The following is a 19,434-nucleotide window of genomic DNA, read 5'->3' as shown; positions in this document are numbered from 1 at the left end:
AGTTGGCTTACTGTGATCTTTTGTAAATGATGTCTTAATGTACCATAGCGTTTACCGAATGTGTATAATAAAGCCACCACGTTTTTGCTGTACAGTGTTTAGATTTGAAAATGCGATAGCTTTTTTTTAGAAACTAAATCCATTTCCAGTAATTTTTTAAAAAAAGTTCACTGAATAAAAATTTTTGTAAATTAATGTATTAATTCTTGAAACAATTGAAGTGTTCATTTAAATATTTGTATTGACAGATATGCTACGAAAATGTAGGAGATGCTCCTCAATCCAAAGTTGTTGTTTTTTAATTTGGCATTGCTACCTCATGTAGGTTTTGCCTTTTGTACTTTTGCAGATAGAGAAAATAGCTATTTTTTTGCTACTGCTATTTAAAACAACATTTTTTTACATAAGCCTGTGGCTAAACGCGACCACTTTCTAATATATTTTTGTATATATTTGACTTAACTAATGTATGTGTTCTAGTCACTAGTTGTGTTCTTCATCTGACTGGCTGTAAATTAGAAGTTCTTGCAGTATTTACTTCGTAAGTAGAATAATTTTACTGAAATGATCTTGCATTAATTAACGAGCTTTTATTCTGTTGTCACAACTGAGAGCTTTTCACATATTTCATACATAAGGTATATAGCGCAAATTGTCCAGAAAAACTTACTAATCTTAAATATAGTGCTGGTACCTCCACACTTGCTAGTAGGAAGGTTCCAGGTAAATCTGAATGTTGCTATTATTCATGAATTACTTACCATTCTTTTAAAATGTTGATGTAATTGAAATCCAGCATGTGATTTTTTTTAATGAAAGAACCCTCTATTTTCTACATGGGCATTTTTTTTAAAGATAGTTGTACATTGGAAGTGTATATAATGTAGCTTGGTTGTGACAGTCTTCTCCAAAAATAGCTGTGTTGGAAATGTTTTAAGACAAGTGCTTTGATTCCTGGGAGAAAACAGCAGTGCCTGTAACCACGCTGAAGAGCATTTACTCCTGTGAAGGAGCAGATTAAACTGGGATACCTTTTTCAATGGTTGCTCGGTGGATTAATGGGAAATAGAGCAGTGGCTGAGCTGCACCAGTGCGCAGCCGGCGTTTACAAATGTACTGGGAGGGCAGAACTCCTCAGCGTGGCAACTAGGAGGTGCTGCTGCCATCCCAGTGTCATCTGCCCGCGCGCAAGGCTGTTACAGTGTAATTCAGAGCCCTTGTCTTTCAGAAACAGGCGTGGACTGATGATAAATTCAGTTTATTTACGTGCTGATCTTCTGTGAATTCGATTTTGAAGTAATTGTTTTTAATACAAACAAGTGTATAAACTAAAATAAAGCTTTTGCTTAAAAATCAGTAGTGCATTTTTTTTTTCTTTCCAAATCATGGTGGTGTCTGGAAACAAAATGACACCGATTTACCTTCTGAAGTGTAAAGGTGTAAGTTTGCTCAGTTCCTTTTGTATCTCTGGTTGGGGGTTGAGTGTTACAGGCTCATGTGTGGTCCTTCTCTTAGCCTGCCTGGGAATTTTAAGGAAAGGAGGCCTCACCGTGTACAAGATGTCTGTCTCTGCCTTCTGCTTCTGTTTATGCAAAAGTTCATGGCTCCACTGGCAGCTGGAGGGCAGGTTTGTTCTTTGAATCAGCTCTGTCCGTGGCAGCTACTTTGTTTGTCTGCCTGGACTGAAGAAAAAGTGCTAAGAAGAAGCAGCTGGCATGGCAGGGGAAGGAAAAGCAGGCTCCGGAGCCGCGGAGGAGCAGAATACCCATCGTTACGTGTGTCTGAGAGCTGTCGGGCACGGAGCTGGCACAGCAGGGCCCCTGCTCCCCTGGCAGACTGGCCGCTGTCACAGGGGGATCACTGCGCCTGGAGGTGACAGTACCCTGGGTCTTCAGGGAGTCTGGGGAAGCAGGCAAGGTGAGTGCATTACCTCTTTTTTTGCTCTTCGTTCCATTAATCAAAAAGTAAATTTAACTGTAAAAAGACAGAGCTAACGCTTGGTTTGCCTGCACTAGGGTGTATTTCTGCCCGCAGCTTCTATGAGATGTCAAAACCAAGCAACGCCGCCACGTAACGGTGGGTACAGCCCAAGGGGTGCTGCTCAGGAAATACATTTTGTGCTCGTTTGACCTAATGTGATGAAGACTCTAGTGGGAATAGGGTAGATGGCTGAAGGAACAGCAAGGACAGTTTTGCCTGCTGGAAGTTACCACAGGTAATTACAATGATTGCTTAAATTCTATTTACAATAGCTCATAACAGCCTTACCAGCAGCACGGTTCTTCCAGTGAAAGCTGCTCGGGGAGTGGGTGTAAAACCTCTGCAGCGTGCGGATGGAGAATGTCTTGTACCGTCTCTATAACCAAAAACTCCAACACTCACTTCTGGTGGGGAAGTTCCCTACAATTAGCAGGCAATACTGTGAGAGTGCTGTTACGTTTTTAGTATTTTAGAAAAGCTAAGCAGTGGGGTGGGTTTTCTTGGGGGGGAGGGCAAGATACATTTTAAAACATTAGTCCTACCTTTTTTGTATGTAAAAATGTAAGCAATACCAGTTACGGAGTACCATGAGAAAAGTATTTCATGTCCCATCCACAGGAGTGGGGAAAGCTTTTGAAGAGAAGACTGAAGGTGCCCAGATGGCACTGTGTGTGCACAGTTGTCGTATCATGTCAACGTACTATCAGTCTTCCTCCTCATAGGACTGGCCAGTGCCGCTGCAGCCAAACGTTTCAAGTGATTTTCCTTTTGTACCTTGAGCTAATTAGTTCTGCCATCTGAGCAGGGATAGGAAATGCCGCAATGCATTTGCAGTCACAGGCAGGCGGACGACAGCAAAACCTTTTTAAGTCTTCCACAGTGCTGCAGATCAGGTTACGCACGCCTGGTGGAGCAGGGGATTTACTAGTTGCTTGTTACTTCACAGCATCGGCTCCGCATGTTCACGTTAATATGAATAGCGCGCCTTACCGTTGGAAGATGACATTTTTTGAGCGCACCCTTCTGCTTCTCTGCTTGCTCTCTGCATAAAGGGTTGCAGAGGGCAGCGGTTCAGAGGGGCCATGGATTCTTCAGGTCCCTCCTCGGCCGAAGAAAGGGAAGGTGAACATGCAGCGGTGGTGCCATCAAGAACAGCTATCAGAGCAGTAGCCCATCCTGGGGACCTGTGTGAATGGTGAATGGAGATGACTTGGAATTGAAAATGGGGAATTCTGAGCCAGTAATATCACCCTTGTAAAATAACTCTTATGGAAGATGGAGATGCCAAAAGAGTTTCAGTCACTCCGCGCAACAGCCATGAGAAATGTTTTTGCAATGTTCAGGAGAAATATTTAACAGAGATCCCAAGGGTGAGAAACACAACTGATCATATATCCGTCAGTAGAAACATGCTCTGACATTTGAACTGGGATACGTGTATACACACACACACACACACACACATGCTGCTTGTACCTAATGCTCATGCGCCCAGCCTGGCTCGAGATCCCTGAACTGGAGCTGTGCACACACAAGCTTCCCAGGACTCGCTTTTACAGTGCTTGTATTCCCTGTTGGAACTATATTGCTAGGTTTAGTCAGCTCGACTAAAGGATCTTCTTGCTCCTGTATTTCAAACTGCAAAGGCTTTTAAATGTTAATCACCTGACCAGAAAGAGAATCCATCTAAAGCTTACAATCAGACGAAGTAAATTCCTGTGAAAAGCACTGTAATACCCTGTAGATGCTTAGGAATATAAATGGAAATTAATGAGCAGAGAAAGGTGAAAAAAAGGAAAAAGACTTGAATTCAAAGCCACATTAAAATTCAAACCATTTGCTATTGGCAACACAGCTTTAAAAAAAACCACCCCATACTGTAACTGTTAATAGAAAACCCTTACTACTGGTGACAGAAATAATGCTTGTGTGAAGTTGTTCAAACAGAATAATGATGTACAGAAACAAAGCAGAACTACTTCATGCTCGTTTCTACTTGTGATTTCACAACCTTGTCAAGACTCCTCTGAAAGCAAACTGCTACTGCAGACAAAAGATAGAGGTTGGAATCGTATGGCAATTTCTGTACATGTTTGTATCTGCTTATCACAGCCTTCAGGGAATGGAACTTTGCCAGACTAAAAATCCTCTATTCCCACCAAAATAAATGGGAGTTGAAAGTCTTAGCAGCGAGGAAGACTGGGTCTGTGAAAGTGCAAATCTGAAAGCGATGAAGGACATTGTACCTGAGCATACTCTGCAACAGTCCTTGTTTCTCCAGGTGTGGTTTCTTCATCTTACTTAACAAGCGGTCAAATCTTGTTTGCAATTAGTGTGTCTCTCAGCAGCTTCTCCAACGTCTCCTGCTTCAGAGAAAAAATCTTTTTGGCAGGAAAACACTTCCTTGACAGAATTTCAAGAAAACACGACAGTTACTCAGTGACTGACATCTCCGGAATGAGCCAACAAGGAATGTTGGTGGGTTTCACTGTGACTGGATCTCTGCGTGGCACACATGCAGGTGCACACACATGTAAGGAGAGAGTTCTCGGATCAAAAATACAGAGGTTTGTATATGCTTGTGGTTCTTTAGCCATGAAGTGACGGGGAAAAGTATTTTCATTTTTAGGAGCAAGCCACAGATTTATATATAGGAATTAGATTTTGAGGTGAAATATTAGAAGATGATGCTGAAGATATGGAAAGATACTGAATAAAAGCAACAACATATTTTGACCTATCATTGATTTTTGTTCTATTTGAAGACCAAGGATAAGTAACTCATCTTCCATTTCTGCCACCAAGTGTTGCTTCTGTGTTTGGTTAGACCATTATGGAAACAATCCCTAAAAAGAAAATTAATTGCAATGTGCATTTCACAGCTGGATTCTTTTAAGTTTGCTGTTGGAAAGGAATAGTCCGGATTCATCTCACTGCTTTGACCGGCTTTAAGGCTGGATAACACCTGTTGGCAGGCTGAAAGCTGAGGCTCTGTGACAGTGGAAAATTGGCAGAAGCTGCCCTCCGTCAGCTCGCAGGACGTCAGCCACCAGCACACGTGCAGCATGGCCTGCAGAGGTAACAGAGGACGTTCATCTACTGCAGTTAAGGCAGAGCTATAAATAACTGTGTGTCCCCCTGCCCTTGTTAAATTATAGGGAGACGGAATTTACACAGGCTTAGCTACTTCTCTCTAACAAATGCACTTAGGCTGTTTTTAATATCATTCCCAAATAACCCTAAATAAAGAGCTGAAGCAATGGTTAAATAAAAGATGAGGCTTTGGGTGCTTTAAGAAACAAGCAGACATGGAACTTGTGACCACGGAGGTATTTATATTCCATAGTTACCTGCAGTAAACAGATGCTCCTCCCTGCCACACGGTGTTGGTATACGTGTGCAGGCAGGTTTCACGAGCAGAGATTAGGCTTCTACACAGACCAGGCTTGCCTCCTGCCGTGCCACGGGGGCTCCACGCAAAGCGCCTGACAGGTAAATGACACTGGTTTGTCACCTGTTACACAGAGTTTTCATTTCTGCAGGCTGTTGTCCTCTTGACAAGGTACTGAGGATCTTCTGGGAGTGAATTAGTCCCACCTGGAGGTGCTGGTCAAGTGCTTCTTCATTATTCTCAACAAGCTTCTGTGGGTTTCAGCAAATGCACTTACATTTTGGACTAGAGTACAATTTCAGAAAGAAAAAAATTAAACCCATGTAGTTAAGGCTTTAATTAGATATACTTTAGATTTAAATTTAAGTGATACTGTTGCATGCACTGAAACATGCTATATTAACGTTTTCATTAGCCACTTCTATTATAAAGGAATACCACACAATTACTGACAAGAGGGTTAAGCAATGCAGATGGCTGAATTCTGCCTCCGGTTACAAAGTGATAGAAGTGAAGCCAAATTACACTAGTGCACTTTAAGGAAAAAAACCCTGAATTACTGAATTTAATAATACAGCTTTGGGTAAGACACGCATTGATGTTGCGGAACAAAAGTCTTTTCATCATTAGTTTTGGAAAACATAAAATTTCACTTTATGCCAAGTGTATGTTGGTTAAGTTGTCCTTTGATTAAAATATACTTATTGCACAAAGCTGCTCTTTAAGTAAAAAATATTTTTCAATTAGAAGCAAGAATATCTTTATCCTGACTTTTTTTTTTTTAAATGACTGACTTTTTTGTATTAAAATCTTGTATCCTGTGGGCTGATAAATTTCCCTGGTTATACTGAGATCACATTACTACAGCCACATTGATTTCCATGGAATCATTTCTGATTTGTACTCATGTAATAAAGCCAGGAAGAATAAAATTTTCCATTTAAACCATTTCTTAATTCAGTTGTATATTTTAATGTGCTTCTAGATCTGAGTTCTATACTAACCATAAATGAGAAAAATATAACTGTAAAGAAGGAAAGAAAGAAAATACAAGTTTTATTTATACCACCTCATTTTGATTAAAAATTAGTCATAGCTAAGGCAGGATTTTGCAACATGCAGGAGCTTTTCCAGGCCAGTTCTCATAGCAGTTACATACAAAAGCATTGGGTTCAAAACAGCTTTTTAGTTGCCTTGGAAAGTATGTTAAATTTACCACTTTTTATTAGTGTTTATTAGCATTTTACAAAATTAGGTGATCATTTTTAAATCCTGCACTCTCACTATGCAAACCCATGGTTCGAAACATTAACTAAAGGAAAAGCTAGGCATGCTGAGGAATGACATGCTTAGCTAAACGCTAAGGAAGGTTTCCTCTTACAGCATTATTTAAACCTGCAGCCCCTACATGGGCATCATTCTTAACTGTTTTTCCCTATTTGTAAGACTATTAGGAATTCACCTCGGCTATAGTGGAAATCTGTCAACAGACCACCACTCTGTTCTTCTCATAAAGGAAAAGCCCCAACACCTCTACATGAAATGCATCCATATTGTGTAAATACCAAGTGGCCCATGCTGAGGTACTTTTTTGGCTACAACAGTATTAAACTTCCACTTTAAAAACCAGAGAAAACTGACTCCGGACACTAATTTTCTTTTGAAAAATTACTAAATGCGTAAATAGAAGTTTCAACACTAAATAAGTAATGTTTAACATACAATCTTCAGAAAAATGAAAATAATAGTTTACCTGCTATTGATCAGCTTTTTCTGCAACAGCTGTAAGATTCACAGCAGCACCATCCAGCCCCTCCTTCTCAACCACATCAAGCACTTCTCCAAAATTCAGACTGCAGCTTACATCTAGAAAACATTCTTGGTAAAGTACATCAGTTGATCATCATCCCACCCCTGAGAGCATCAGGGCAGAGAAACCTCTGAAACAATTTGGCATATTTAAAGAGAAGTGTTTTGATGAGGGAAGGTCTTGTCCTGCTACTATGCAAAAAGGAGAGAAGCCAAGGCTATAATCTCCAGGTTTGGTTTTCCTAAAACATTTTTAGTGCTTAGAAAAAGCAAGAGCGTGTCAGGAGGTACCCTGCTTGAAATGTGAGACTTACGGAATGAAAACATTCCTAATCAATTTATAACATTACTTAGCACTAAAATAACTTCCTTTAGAATACAAATTTCAGCTTATTAGGATGAAGAAGCTAAAGACTTTTACATTAGCTCAATTATTTTAAGATGCACTTACTGCAGACTGCAGAGAGGAAGACAGCTTGAAGTAACCTTTATCAGAGCACATGAGGATTATAAATGAAAAACTGTTCATAGGGATCACACATTTGTCCTTTTGGGATAATTTAGAAGAGACTCTTTTTCTTGCCAGCACCTGTAGTGACCTGGCTGTTGAAAAACCCTTGCTGCCTCTCTAACATGTTTGGCAGCTGCCATGGACACGGTGGGAGTCTGGGATACAGTAAGAAAACTTCATTCATTCTTTGAGAAAGCAACCACATGATAGTTGTGGTAACTAACTCAGAAAAAAGAGATGAAATTGGTGAATTTATGTAGAACAGCTGGAAGGGACAGGCCATTCTTGTTTGCTAAGTTAATCAAAAGAAACCTAGGTTTTTATTTCTTCTCCCTTTAAACCTCTTGGTTTCTTTTTAAAATAGTGACTTGTAAAAAACAAGTCATGGCACAAATCCTGCACTTTTTTTCTGTTCCAGGTACTGAAGAGCCTGAGTTTCCCTTGCTTTTGCCTGTCACAGCCTCACTGATGCCACCAGCGCTGTGTAGACTCTACACAGATTACAGGAGATGTTCAGCTGTGCAGAAAGAGAGGCACATGGACTAACAATAGTGCAGGTTTAGAACATTTTTAAACAACACAATTCAACTTTTAATAAGCTTCATGGTGTTAAAGTGGGTTAATTAGTAGGATTTGTGTGTTATTTTTTAATTATCCAGATTCTGAGTAGTGTCATAGCCAGTGCTGGGCTTGACAGCTCTTCTGTGATCCCAAGTCTCAAAAGCCCAACCACAGATTTTAGGACAATTTGAGCATAAACCATGCAACAGCTGCATCTGCTTGAAGTGGCCATAGCAGGATCTACAGCTAGAGTGGCAACGTAAGTATTTTAGCCACATTTCTGGCTTCTGGATCTGAGGCATGCAGACAAGTAGCCTGCAAAGAAAAGCCGTCAGTCCTCAGTCGGCTTCAGGGAGTCAACTATAGCCCAGTTCAGATGCCTTTCGCTAGACCAAGAAATTACCTGAGCCTTAGTCGAACCTAGTGATGAACCCACAGCTCCTCACGGTCCAAACCAATAAGCCACGACAAAAGAGCTTCAGAAGTTCATTGCAACCACCCTGACACTAAGGAAAACGATCTGAGGTGCCTTCCCCAAGTCCCTAAAGCACAGTCCATGCTGCAGGGCTGGTCATTTCTCCTTTAAGTAAATGGGACCCTTAAATTACGAAAATCATGCAATGAATGTTTATGCAGGGTACCAATTAATTTTCTTAACATTTTTGATCCTTTAGACTGAACAGCTGTAACTGTTCCATAGATCCAAAAGTGCTAATCCAGAGATCAAAAGTGCCAAAGCTGCAACTTCTTTCTGTTCCTTTTAATCACGCAGTGAGGAAACAGAAAGTCTTCAGCAGTGCCAGAACAGGTAAGGTTTTGTACAAATGTCATTATCATTAATTTTTTCTAATTAATTCTGATCACTAATTATTATTAAGCACAAAATTATTATTAAACCTGTAATCTTTAGATCTGTTTGTTCTGATCTCCATTCAAAAGAGAAATGCCACCAAAGACCTATTTAGCCCCATAACCAGCGAGGGAGAGCAGGTGTTACAGCTGGACTGGTATGTCCCCAGGGGTATCTATTTGTCTCCAAAAAACTCACAGTCCAAAGGCTTCTGAAATGGAAGACATTTTCTTTGGATTTAATAGCACTCAGTAATTTTTTCTTTAATGCGTTTTCCCAGTCACTGTGTGAATCCATATGAACTCCCAGTCATTGTACTTTAGCGAAGTTTGAAGACACACTGGAAAGAGAGCGATACTCTTGAAGTGAGCATCATGCCAAGACTTCTGAATCATCAAAAATGAGATATTATCCTGTTAAAGCATAAAAAAGATCATACAGTGCCTTTATTTTCTATAGTGAGAACAGCTGTGCTCCCGTTTAGGTGACAGCACTTGGGCAGCATTGCCCACTCATTGCAGGTGCCCAGCAGAGGGCTCTGATACACCAAAATTTATTCAAAGGCAGCTTTGAGCAAATCTAGAAATCGCAGCTGGAGCAGCTCTGAAACCCAAGTGGCAGAGCTAGTGCGATGTGCATAGCTCCTTCTGGACAAGTTTTTACTTGAATCTTTTTTGGCTGCTTTCTTACATTTTGTGTAATGTGACAAGCGACACCAACCTGTGGGGTTTTTAAATCCAGGGCATGTCTGTGGAGGTCTGGGGTTCATCTGGGTTCATACCTGGGTTCATGTCCACAGACTTACTTTGGAAGTCCATCAGTGCTCCTGTCTGTGGGTTGAAAAGCAGGCTCTGTGTGTGTGTGCGCACTTTTCTTAAGCACAGGATTTGCTCAAGCAGTATTCAATGTCTGTGGTCCCAGTTTCACACATTCTGTGGCTTCCTTGAGGGCATTCCTGAAACCTGAAAGGTTTCTGGGGTCATTTTGCTTATCTCAAGTTAAGGAAGTAAAAAGAACAACATAAACCTCTCCTCAGGTTTAGCTTTTAGCATATAAGAGCAAACTATAATCCTTTGTGTGTGCATATATAATTATTAATATTACCTAAATAAATATTGAAAAGTCTTAAAAAATCTTTTTTAAAAACTTAAAATCAATTTCACAGATGAATATTCTTGTTAAAAGCCTGGAAAAATGACCTTTAAATAATTAGCTCCTTCGACAAAAGTTCCAACTGATGTCTTCTCATTTTTGCACATGAAAAAAATGTGAATCATATTATTTTTTAGAATTACCATGTAATTAGTGATGTTATAGTTCCATTATATTCCACTTTTGCCAGTACAGTTCTTAACTCCATCAAAATAAAGGTTAGATACAACTGACCCCACTAACAGACAATCACATAAACCACATGCTACTATAAGGATTGAGCATTATAACCATCATGTGAGAACAGGTATATTAAATATTTCTGTTTGCTTACACACACTGGACTTGACTAGGGAGCGAAAGCTCCAGCTCAGAAATTGCCCCAGGTCCTATCATGCCTGCCTACGGACAGGACATCAGGAGTGCTGCTTGACTAGGACTCGGAGGCAGAACGCTTACAACAATAGGAAAGGTTATTCCCACTCACCTCGTGTGCTCAGCGGACTCTCCGTGGAGCAGCAGCTTATTTCCGAAGCCTTCCTCCCATCCTCCGTTTTCCTTTTGCATTTGGTAACACGTTTTGAACAGCTTTTGAATCGTGGAAGTAGAATTACTGACTTCAGGGTTTTCCTGTTTAGTCCACACACAATCCAAAATATTCTCACATCATTCTTGAATGTTTAGAGTGATGTAGCATATCTGGAAGAGATTTTATTGATTAAATGTGTGATAGCACGTAGCTGGTGCTGGGAGCATGTTGTGAGACATTCAGCTAAATACAGCTATGGATGAAAATGCTGGTATATCCTTACATCTGTGAACCTCTGGGAAAAAATCTATTGTTATAAAGGTATGTCCCCAAATTTACCTAAAGAAATGTAGATATGTTTCTTAAATATCTTTATTAAAGCAAAACAAATTTGTAGTTTTCACCATTATTTCAATAGCAAACCCACAAATTCCTATCTCACTCGTTACCTCCACGCTTTACCTCGTATTTTCATGCGCTCTGTTCCTTTAACGCAGTTGATATTTTATAGAGTACTAGCAAATAAAAGGAATTGCTTAATGTCCTCAGATTTTCTGTCAGCAGCATAAACTGTAGTGTACTACAAACCTCATTAACTTTTGAAGTAAGGGCTTGATTATATGATTTGCATCGCATTAGCTGTACCTTACCAAGTTCTATGCTTTTCGGCTGCAGCGCTCCTCCAGTTGGTATTTCATGGTCCACACAATTTACAGCAACTTTACCTATAACAAACTATGATCTGAGCTGTAAAAAGTATGCTAAATAAACATATTCTTTCTCAAACTGCTGGCTATATGCATCCGTAATGCAAAGGCTCCCCATTTATCTACATGACTCCTTAGTTGTAAAATACATACTCTAATTACATTCATTACATTCATTAATATTTCTGATAACACATGTCTGTATTCAGAGATGTAATTATAAAAAAGAAAGGTAATATAAAAATGCTACCTGTTCCATTATAATGATTGTTTTATTAAGTGTACCTGGTATTATTTTATGCCATTTAGAAAATGGAACTAAATTAAAGAAAAATAAGTATTTCTTAATGGCATTATGAAAATTCACCATTTACATTGAAATGGTAATTATGAGAAGTTCCAGAATTTTATACAGAATATATGAGAAGTTACAGAATATTAGATTAGTGATGCAAAGCTCCTCCATAAATGCATTTGCCTAAAATTTCTTCCACAAAATTAGTGATGTGTTGTGCCTGTGTATCTATTACAGAAATACATAATTTTCACAGCTTCTTCCAAGTGAAATGTTAAGTGAGAAAATAAGAAAACAGGAATAAAAAAATCCCATCAACAAAACCAGCTTTTAAGTAGTAATGGATTAAAACAGCAACTGGCAGAGAATATGAAATAGATGCTGAAATATTGTATCTGCCTCATTCTCCCAATCTTCCTCTCCTCATAGATGTCTTTGTGCCCCACACCTAATTTGTTCAACTGGCTTATTCTCAGCTGCTCTGCGAGGGAGCATCCAGCAAGCTTCCTCCCCCTTCAGGCAAGTATCACCACAGGCCAGGCCAGGAATATGATTTATGCTCATGAAAAAGAAATTGAAGTAGGTCTCTCTTCGTTCTGACTAAATATAAATTTATCACTGGGTTTGTATTACTGTAATAGCCAATGGTCTCGCCGTGCTGTGAGAATACACCTGTAATAAAAACATCAAAGTCTACAAGATTTTGTAATCTGAAATAGACAACAGATGACAAAATTTTTCATCCATTTTTACAGAAAATGAATGTTAAAGACTAGAAAAATTGCTGTCAGTCTCTGTATGCCCATGAAGATGTGCCATTCATACAGACATGCCCATCCTAATACTTCTTTTATTGATACAATGCAGCAAGGAGTCCTGCGGAAAGCTTTTTTACTTCATAAATAGAATGATTGGGCACACGTGGCATTGAGGAAATTAAATTCTGCTGGAGCTGTCATGGTATCAGATCCAGGAAAGACCACCAGCAAATTAATTCCTGACTATGGTAAAAATTCAGAGTCCACTGTAGGGAGAAACTAAGGATGCATCCTGGGAATAACCTTCTCCCAAAAAAAGCAGATCAGCAACAGGAGCCTGGATTTTATTCTTACTGCTTTGGAAGAGGCAGCATCAAGAAAGGACACTGACAAGTGAGACAAGAATGAAGGGCTTCCCCACGCTGGATGAAAGAAGTGAATGTAAATTTCCTGCGAACAGATCCTTAACCAGGCTGTGTGATGAGCAAGCCCCCAGGGAACCCCACTGTGGTCAGATAAAGTGCCACTTTGGATCTTCAGGCAGGTGACGAGCAGATGTGGCTGTGAAATGTACCTTCATTGTACATTTCATTATGTAATGATTTTGTACATATGGACTTACATTGTGCGTATCATAATGTACATTCAAATGTACCTTAGCACAACTAATGAACAGCCGCCCCGATTTTAAGTTGCTGGAATACATCTTGAGAAGTGACAGAACCTTCCTGAGCATCCCACAAAACCTCTGTGTGGCCAGTTAACTAGGCTTCTGGGATTTCCTGGTGTTATATAGCATTTTCAATCATAAAACAGAGACAAAGTGGTTTAACATTGAGAATAAGCCAACACCCAGGCAGGCATCACAGCAATGGGTAAAACTGTACTCCTGATTCCTGTGAGTTCAGGTTTGGCTTGTTAAAGATCAGTGGGATCATATTGCAAATTAAGAATTAAGTGGCATTTCAAACGGCTGCTTTGCAGTTTCCATCTGCAGGCATACTCCATTAAAAAAAATAAAATCCCATTTTTGCCTGAGCTCTTACTGAATGAGCTCTGGCTGTTGCAGAGGATTCCCTTTTAATGATCTCATAACATGTTTGCACAAGTCAGTTATGCCAGAGAGAAATTTTCTTTAATGAAATATGTAAATCTTAGGGCTTCTCAGCATCTGACACTAAAAGATAAGGAATGCCTTTAAAGGATTTTGTCGTGTTGGCACGAAAAGAAAAAGCACAACTAATACTCAAGTATATGACAGCAAGCTCCTGCAGTGGATTCACACGGGTTTGGAAGAAAGCACAGGCAAATTTTGTGACTTGCTTGGGATACATGCAAGTCACATGCAAGGTGCTTGGAAGTGTGCTGAGAGGTACTTCATACTCAAAAAAAAAAGCCCAGAATAAAGAAAATCAGCTATCAGAGGTTTGATTTTTTCCATCTCTAGCAAATAAAATTGCTAACAGAAAAACTAATGAAGATGGGAAAATTTTGCCAGGGCTATAGTGGACTTTCCTATTAAGAAGCAAACAGGATTTCCCATAAAATTGAAGTCCCATTGGTGGACTGGATTAGAAAAAATCTCTAATCAAACTCCTCAGAAATGTACCATGAGGAAAACAGGACAGTCTTCAATCTGATCATAGAATCACAGAATGGTTTGGGTTGGAAGGAACCAACTTAAGATCACTTAGTCCCAACCCCAAATCTGGAGATACAAGGCTGCAATCTACTGGAGACATGATATTCCCAGGTCTAGATGATATTTTCAGTTCTAAGAGAGTTCCAGAGTGGAAGACGTGAATGATAATACAGAAGAACGTGAGTGGTTGTAAACCCTGCCATAAACCAGTTAATTTGACAAAAAAGTTTTTTCAACAATTTTCTAATTACACTAGCATGTTGCTAACAGGGTTATGGCTGCTCTATGGTAAACCCTGGTGCTGTCCAGCACTCAGGCCAGAAAAAGGAGAAAACTGATCCTGATGTTTAAGCTGATCTAAATGTACAGAGAAAGATCTGGCAAAATGCCTCTGGAGCACTTGAACTCACCAACTTCTGAGTCCTGGAATGAAACCAACCTGGGCCAGGTGGTCACCAGCTGGATCAGCAGTTTGCTCTGGTTTGCTTTTTCTCCTGATAGGAAGCAGAGAAATCTGAATAAACTTTCCTGCCATGGGATCAAGAACAGATCTAGAGAAGGGAGTGACTCTGGAAAATAGTTTTGTCTGTCTCCTACTGACCACTGAAGAAAAAAGCTTGATCCTGAAAAACCTTCAGTTGTAAAAAAATGTTGAAATATCACTGCAAATTTCCATTCATGACATGGCAAATTGTTGGCCAGAGATTTTGGGTCTCTGTGATATTGATTTGATTAAATTGATTTCTTTCAAGTTCCTAATAATTCGTGAATGTTGGCTAAGTAAAAGCTAGTAATTAAGATATGCTTAGCTGAAGTGACTCCAGTCTAATGCGGTTAAATGCCACCCAAGATTTTCATTTCTTCACACTTTTCATCTTTCTCTCTGCTCTTTCAGTTGAGTTCCTCATGCGCAAAGTGACTTTGGTGTTAAATAGCTACAAGCTGCAGAGGGGCTCCGTAACATTTATGCACGGGTGCAGCTGAATGTTTTATTAACATCAGGACACAAATCCAATATAGCATAAAAAATTAATCCATCTAAATTCCTTCCAGGTGACAGTCCAATTTGTGTAGCACATTTGGCTTTGTAACTCACAGTGATTGATGTCATTTCGGCTCAAGATGGGATATAGTTTATCAGAAATATCAGGAGCGCAGTGAAATGTGCGTGACCAAGCACAGCTGTGGCAACCAAAGAGCAGTCCACATATGCTATTTCAACCTTTTCCAACATTTTGGCTTAAGGAATCGTAAGTCCAGAAATACAAGTAAAATCAAATGATTTTCAGGACAATAGGTCCTCAAACTTTAGATACCTTTTCAGTTTCACTCAAAGAGAAATTAAACAACTTCCAGTTTATAAAATTGAAGTTGTTTTCAGACTTTGAAGTCTTTCTCAGTCCTGAGGGGCAATTTGTATCAGAAAATTTTCTAACAACTGAGAAATCCTGATCTGTTTTGGGGAGATACTTGAATGCCTTCCTGTGTTTTATATCCTCCAAAGTTGATTTCTTAATATCTAAAAGCCCTCACTCTTTATTGTACAAAGCGTACATACAACTTCAGAGTGCAATACAAAAAAGAAATAAGCTATTCTGCTCAGAGTGTTACAGAGTATTCATTCTTTTTTAACTACTCATCTAGTGTGCTGATTCCTCCAAAACATCTGACTTATTACTGTAAAAAACATATTACAAGGACTGTAAAGAAGGTGGAGGGAGAACTCACATGCAAAATTTCTTCCATTGCTTGGAGAGGCACAGTCTGCACCCACAGAAACATCCTAAGCCTTCCATGGATAAAGAAAAAAGAAAAAAAGAGAAACTTATACAACTGAGCCAATATTTCAAAATAACAATAAAATTTTAGAAAACAAAATGCAATTACAGCTACTACTTCTCCACTTTTAAATCTTCTTCTTGCTCTATCCGGAATCAATGGAAGTTTATTTCTGAGAGAAGATCAGAGAACAGCTTTAAAGTATTGCCTAAAAATACGTAAACTTTGGATTAGATGAAGGAAAGAAAGAAAAGTGCTTGGACATAATAAAACTGTTCAGTAATAACTAAATAATCTCACTTTATTTTTCAGAGCAATTAAAAAATTCAAATCTAATTCTGAATGCAGAAAACCATTAATATTAACACAAATATTTATGTTTTGCTTAAAAGCTAATAGTAAAAAAAAGGATCTACGAGGAGCAAAGACAAAAAAGCCAACTAATTATGTGACATAACTAACTTCACTTGCCAAAAATGTCTGTTTAGCCAGCTGACTTCTGTGCCACACGCAAAGTTAAAAGTTAAAACAGAGCTGACATCATTGATCTTACTTTCTTCATTATTTTATTATATCCTTCGTACTCCACTACCACTATTTTCCTAACTGGCAAAAAAATCCAGAAGTCAAAGTCTGTGTTCTGAACTCTGTTCTGATTCTTGCATATGGTTTCCCAGACAACTAGCAGGTAGTATTTTACCACTGCTTTTACAGTAAGCATTTTGAGTGTATTCCTTATTAAAATTACTGTGAAGTAGAAGTCAATTTTTAAATAATCACTGGCACTACCATTTGCATTGTCACCCCCATTAACTTATCTTAAAAGCCTTACTGTAAAAGAATATTTCTTAAGATTTCCAGTTGTTATATCATTCTGTGATAAAAAACATACAGCCAAATCAGCTGCCTGCCAGAAAGAAATTATAGCAATTCCAACCTTCACTATAAACAGTCATGTTTTTCTCTTTGTAGATAAGAATTGCTTCATGTCAATTTGTCATCCACGTTTATCACTTTTATTTAACCTGTGCCAAAAATAAAAATGAAGCTGTTGCTTCAGCTGATATTTTCCCTCTAGTGCTGGACAAAAGCAGATCAGGCAGAGTCTTTCAATGGCCTTCGGTATTTACAGTCCTAACATTTTGTTGACTTGTCTGTGACTGGCTAGATCAATTAAATAGTCTCTATGCTTTTGCTCTCTTTCAGTTCTCAGAGATACGCAGGAGAAGGACATGAGTTAACCTCTCAGGTAACCCCAGATTTCTCTAACACACAGGTGTCTAGGATGCTGCTCTCAAATGCCGGCTCTAAATGTCCATATGAATAGATACAAAAAACTGCTTACAATGAGGAGCAAGCACAATACAGATGATGCTTGCTTTATATTGTAAAATAACATTGACCACAGTGCCATTGTGGTAACCATTTGACAGGCGTGCCTGATGAAGAATTAAATTTCCAAGATGCTTAGATGTGTGGCACAACAGCACTTCATACTAAACCTCTATAGAAACTATTTGGTCTGCTAGCGATCTCACACATTTTTATATTTTGAAATGAAGATAGGGCATAGTCTACCTAGTAATATAATCTCATATGATCAGTTTTGGACTTAAACCCCAGATACTTAAAGAAGTCAAGTAATTGATAAACCCATGATTTACTTACAAATTTAAACGCAAGTGTGACTGCAATAGTTGTAATAGTCTTTGAAAATGCGGTTTAAAACCCAAGTGTTTTTCATAGCTTTTGCTGACACCAGCATTTTAATCTGGACACATCAGACTACGTGAGTTGTTAAGCACAACCTGTAGCAAAAGTTATTAGAATTCAGTAATCTGCTGCTTTATGAAGGATCATCAGGTCACAAAAAATACCATTCAAAGTAGAAACCGTGGCTGATATAGCCTAATGGTCTACTTTTTCTCAGACACACTGTTAAATTGAATATAACTGTGTCTAATCCTTGTAATGACCGACATGTTTTGTGGAAGATGATCTGGCACTGTATTTGAAAAGAGAGAGAACTACTGATTAGATTTTCTTCTTAAAGGTACAAAATCATACTCAAATAGGCGGCTTTTAAAACCAATGGTGCATATTAATTGAAGGTTTTGGTCCTGAAAAAAATTAATAGCATAACAGAAACACAATAATATCAATGAATGACATGTAATACGTTTCATATACAAAAGATATGAAGGGGTGGTTCTCCTTCAAATACAACACATGCAAGATTATTGAAACTGAATATTATTCCTGTTATTTTTACAGAAGTTTCATACAGGGTGTTTACGCTGAGCAGAGTCATCATAATCATTCTCTCATCCCAAAACACCACCAACTGCCAAAGTAAATGCACATATATGAAGCTTCCCTGATACTGACTGCAACTCGTCAGGACACATTTCCAGAATTATTATTTTTTTCTCCCTGAAATGAATGAAATGGAAAAAAAAAAGTCAACAATTTAAGCAGATTATTATCATCTTCAACTATTTCACTGCAATAAACTAACATACATTACAACTTTTCAATACATTTTGCATAGTTTTATAAATGTATACACTAGTTGGCTAGCATTTTCATTAGTGCTTGCTTACTAGAAGCCAAAAGGAGCGTGAAATATTAAACCACTATTAAGAGTAAGAGGGTAAGTAATTTTGCAGTACTCTACTGGAATTCAAAATGCATGAAATATGAAAATTATGGTTCTAGATTTATACTGCTTTATGAATAACTGTTCCACATTTTCAGGTTGGGAAAAAACTGTAATTACCCTGCTAGCACTCCACTATAGGTGCACAGGCAGCACATGGTTTTAATCTCTGTGAGGTTGAGGTTTTTTCTGGTTGGCTTTCATTTGGTTTTGGTCCCACTAGTGCCTGCACGGTTTATGTGTGTTTTGATATTCTCTGTGTTTTCCTAAGATTGTAAAGGATCATGCCTATCATCTGTTGTGGTTTTGCTTGTTTTTTCTTTCCCCAACTGGAGCATCCCAGGTTGTATCAACTGTCATGGAAAACCAGATGGGGTGGAACAAACTACAGAATGTGCAAAGGTATCACTGTCTCAAATAACTTTCTGGTCAATAACTTTTTATCTTTCAAGTATTTGTCCTGTATGTATAATACATGTAACCTATGGGTTACGATATTAATTAGCCCTCAGGTCAAACAGGATTATTTTCCCAGATACAGAATCTGATCTTCAAACTTCTGTAAAGTTGTAATACGTGGGAAAATACAAGCAGAGGTCCAGGAGCAACAGAGTTCTTGAGCCTGTGTGTGTGGCTTAGGGTGTTACAGAATGTTCTTCAGCCATATCTGGGCTTCACCTTTGCTATCTGCCAGCACATTTTACAGTTTTCAAAAATCAAGAATATCTAGAAGGTGAATCTTGAATGAAAACTAGATCGACTCAACCGAAATTACTGGATTGTTGACAGCGAGGGAAGTCAAGCGGGCAAA

The 19,434-nt window shown here is 38.7% G+C and overlaps 1 long non-coding RNA gene across 2 annotated transcripts; it reads right to left on the bottom strand.

The window, feature by feature from the left end:
• Positions 1-163: 163 nt before the first annotated feature.
• Positions 164-19,122, bottom strand: LOC308072222. Of its 2 annotated transcripts, XR_013931583.1 has the most exons (3): positions 7,125-19,122; positions 5,578-5,656; positions 164-5,465 (listed from the first exon to the last, which is right to left on the bottom strand). It is a non-coding gene; the product is annotated as an uncharacterized lncRNA (long non-coding RNA). The 2 variants fall into 2 exon arrangements; XR_013931582.1 differs by having other exon boundaries at positions 164-5,656.
• Between the last annotated feature and the right edge of the window lie 312 nt (positions 19,123-19,434).

Source organism: Falco punctatus (genome assembly GCF_963210335.1).
Source record: "Falco punctatus genome assembly, chromosome: 12".
Lineage (NCBI taxonomy): Eukaryota > Metazoa > Chordata > Aves > Falconiformes > Falconidae > Falco > Falco punctatus.
The sequence above is the reverse complement of the archived record's forward strand: the minus strand, read 5'-3'. Positions and strand labels throughout refer to the sequence as shown.